We start from the raw sequence: 4,243 nt of genomic DNA on the forward strand, positions 1-4,243 counted from the left end.
ATCAAAGTCAACGTAGTTCGATAGGCCTTTTAAAAGGGCTTTGAAGGTGTATGCTTAATGCATGAGTGTGTATGCTTTGTGCATGAGTGTGTATGCTTTGTGCATGAGTGTGTATGCTTTGTGCATGAGTGTGTATGCTTTGTGCATAAGTGTGTATGCTTTGTGCATAAGTGTGTATGCTTTGTGCATGTTTGTTTAGGCATTTTGCCAAAGGATCGATTGATTCGATTAGGCGTTCGTAGCCAAAATGTTGGTTTTAAGGGCATTTGTGCCAAAACGGTTTGGCGGGCGATTTGTCGCCAAAATCGTTGATTTAAGGCTCTTAGCCAAAATGGTTTATTTAGGCGATTGTTTGCCAAATGATTGTGATTGGGCGATTGTCGCCAAAATGATTGATTTTAAGGCTTTGGCCAAAAGTGTTGATTTAAGCAATTCGTTTTGCTAAAATGTGTAATTTAGGCGATTGTCACCAAAATGGTTGATTTAGGGCCTTTGGCCGAAATGAGTTGATTTAGGCAATTTGTTTTGCCAAATGATTGTGATTGGGCGATTGTCGCCAAATGATTGATTTTAAGGCCTTTGGCCAAAAAGTGTTGATTAAGCAATTCGTTTGCTAAAATGTGTAATTTAGGCGATTGTCGCCAAAATGGTTGATTTAGGGCCTTTGGCCGAAATGAGTCGATTTAGGCAATCTGTTTGCCAAAAGTGTTGATTGGGTGATTGTCGCCAAAATGGTTGATTTAGGGCCTTTGGCCGAAATGAGTCGATTTAGGCAATCTGTTTGCCAAAAGTGTTGATTGGGCGATTGTCGCCAAAATGGTTGATTTTAAGGCCTTTGGCCAAAATGTGTTGTTTTAGGCAATTAGTTTGCCAAAATGTGCGATTTAGGCTTTAATGCCACGATTATTAATTAATCGGGCGTTCGAGCTTAATCACAATTTATTGTCGAAACGTGATTGATTAAGGCTTTTAGCCACAATTATTGATTAATTGGACTTAAGCCGGATTTGTTGAAAATAAGGCAGTTGAACCGTAGTTATTAATTGACTAGGCTCTTTAGCCAAAATTGTCGGATTTAAGCTTATTACCACGATTATTAATTAACCGGGCATTTAGCTTAAATTCATTTACTTGAGGCAATTTGTTTGCCTAATAATGACATGGATGCATTTATGCAGTTGTAGAATTATTAGGAGTAGAAGAGAAGCATGCATGAAGTGCTAAAATTAAATAGGCAGAGTTTCGTTTACGTACCTGATTTAATCGGAAACCGCTTCTTAACTCCAGATTAAGCTCCTCGCTTGGGAAATATTAATTAATTTTAATTTATTTAATTTTACTGTCCAAATATCACAACAAAAATGCAATAAAATTAAATTAAATGCAAAAAGCGGTAAAGAAATCGCAAGGAGCGTGGGAGGGAGAAAGATCGTCCGTCAACACAGACAGCGGTGTCAAAAATGAAGGGGGAGAGGCCATTTTATAGGCCAAAATGGGTCGCCGGCGGCAGGTGCCGCCGGCGGTCCGGCGGCAGGGGCCGCGGTTACTTGGGCTTTTTCACTCCGGAGGAGTTTTCAGGAGTTCCGAGTCTCAGAAAACTATTCCGGGACCTGTTCCGCGATCCTCGCGACATTCCGGACGTTTTAAGTACCATATTGGCATACTTCTAGTAAATGTCCAAAATGGCCTCCGGTCCGGCCGGACTGTTTGCACAGTTGCTGCAGCAAAGTCAAAGTTACTGTAGAAAAGTCAAACTAATTGGCATGGCACTGTTGCAGGCCGGATTGTTTGCAGTCTGGGAAAACTGGCTTTTTGAGCCTCAAAATTTGAGTATTCACAGGCCCGTGCTAAGTCATTCATAGATCCAGACTCTAGCACGCCCAAGCTGTGCTAGATGGCATGCCCGTGCTTTGAAGGCAGAGCTGACTTGAACTAAAAACGCAAGCCAATCTTTTTCTCACATGGGCCCGCCTCGGATATTTTTCTAAACGTGCTAAACAAGATCTAAACCTATTTAGGAAGAGAAAGAGTCATAACTAAGAAGAAATCCAAGGCCTAAACGGTCATGATCTCCTAAAGAAGATTTTGTACTTAATTAGGATTCTATTTCCTAAACGGAGTCAGATTTTACTCCATGAGGTCTATATAAAGACGGGAGCTATTCATTATAAGATATCTCGAATTTTAGTATTTTTTTACATAGTTCTCTCTCTCAAAGAATTTCAAGCATCCAAGATTTGTGTCAAGATTCAAGGAAGCCATCCACATAGCTGTTGCCTAGTTTTTATCTCTAAACTCTTAATTTTGCCTTTCTTTTCATTGTTCATTATTGATTATGAAGATTTATTCAAGTATTACTGAGTTTTATTTAATTACTATATCTAGCTAAACTCTCATACTAGGGATTTGATGTAGCTTAATTCGATTCCAATTTATAATATTAGATTTGCTTTTCCTTGTTCTTGCTATAATTTATTATTGAACTTAAAGCTTCCAGGCAGAGTTTTATCCCTTGGATTGATTTATATCATTAATCACTATCAGGAGAAGGGTTTTTGATATGAAAAAGGTAATAAATTACATGAGAATAATAACTTGATGCGGAAGCTATATGGTTTGACTCATGGGAGATTTTCATAAGTTAATGAACTTAGGTTATGAATTCACAAAACAAACCATAAAACTTAATGATTTAATTCATGTTTGATTGCATTATTGAAAGATAGGTAATTAGACCGGATTAGAATAGCTAACAATACATCGGGAGAGCTTGTTAGTGATTTTAGGGTTGTTTCCCCTACTTGAACAATTAAAATTGATTATCAAACTAATAAAATAAATTGGATAGAATTAAGTGAAATCAATATCCCTAGTAGTTTTAAATCCTTAATCTCTTTCCATCTAAATTTTGTTGTTTGATTTCTTTCTGTTTTATTTTCAAATTTACTTCCCTAAAATAATTCCCATTATATCCGTTTAAATAATAATAGGTTAACACAATTTTGGTATTTGATATACAATCCCTATGGATACGATACTCTTTCACTCTATCTTACTTGTTGCGATTTCGTACACTTGCGAAAATCTCTATCAAGTTTTTGGCGCCGTTGCTGGGGATTGGCAATATCAATATCAATACTAGTTACCCTATTGTTAATTTAGACATTATTTTGTTTTAATTTAATTTTCTTTTAAGAATTATTTCAGGTGTTTATGCAAAGAAGATCAAGAAAGACTGAACCCCTAGTTTTTGATCCAGAAATTGAAAGAACTTATCGTAGGAACAACGCTGCAAGAAGAGCATGTGAAATAAAACCCGAACAACAAGCAGACATGGTCAACGAAAATGAAAACGAAAACGCAAATGGACCTCCACTTCAACATCCGGTCCGCACCTTGCGAGACTACACAACACCTAATCTTAATAGGACAACCTCGAGTATTACAAGACCTAGGGTGGAAGCTAATAATTTTGAAATTAAACCCGCAATTATCCAAATGCTCACCTCAATCCAATATGGGGGTTTGCCTAGTGAAGATCCTAACGCTCATATCACAAATTTCCTGGAAATTTGCTATACTTTCAAACAGAATGGTGTTTCCGAAGATGCAATTAAACTGAGACTTTTTCCTTTCACTCTTAGGGACAAAGCGTGATCTTGGTTACAGTCATGCCCACTGGAACTTTCACAACATGGGAAGAATTAGCCCAAAAGTTCTTAGCAAAATTTTTTCCATCTTCAAAGACCACAAAACTGCGAAATGAGATAATGACATTTGCTCACCATGATCAAGAAAGCTTGTATGAAGCTTGAGAAAGATTCAAGGACTTGTTGAGAAAGTGCCCACATCACAGTTTGCCTAAGTGGTTACAGGTACAAACTTTCTATAATGCATTATCTCCTAACATTAAAATCACTTTAGATGCATCTGCAGGTGGATCTTTTGAGAAGAAAGGAATTGATGCGGCATATGAATTGATAGAGGAGATGGCAAGCAACAGCCATTATCAAAACAATACCGAAAGGAAGAGAACTGCAGGAGTCTATGAAATAGATGCCATTACAGCACTCAATGCCAAGGTAGATAATATGGTAAGAAAATTGGACCTATTAACTACTAATCCTATAAATTCTATCATGCAAATTTGTGACAGATGCAATGGACAACATGGAATTGGGGAATGCATAATAAACTCTTTGAATCCGCAAACCTTGGAGCAAGTAAATTATGTCATGAATCA

General features: G+C 37.3%; 1 non-coding gene across 1 annotated transcript; it reads right to left on the reverse strand.

Annotated features, from left to right (window-relative positions):
* Nucleotides 1-3,752: 3,752 nt before the first annotated feature.
* On the reverse strand, nucleotides 3,753-3,859 carry LOC149493662 (small nucleolar RNA R71). The gene has a single exon (XR_016322769.1). It is a non-coding gene; the product is annotated as a small nucleolar RNA R71 (small nucleolar RNA).
* Between the last annotated feature and the right edge of the window lie 384 nt (nucleotides 3,860-4,243).

The sequence above is a fragment of the Jatropha curcas genome, chromosome 9 (genome assembly GCF_041381405.1).
Source record: "Jatropha curcas cultivar XTBG-Jc1 chromosome 9, XTBG_Jcur_1.0, whole genome shotgun sequence".
In the NCBI taxonomy this organism is placed as follows: Eukaryota; Viridiplantae; Streptophyta; class Magnoliopsida; order Malpighiales; family Euphorbiaceae; genus Jatropha; species Jatropha curcas.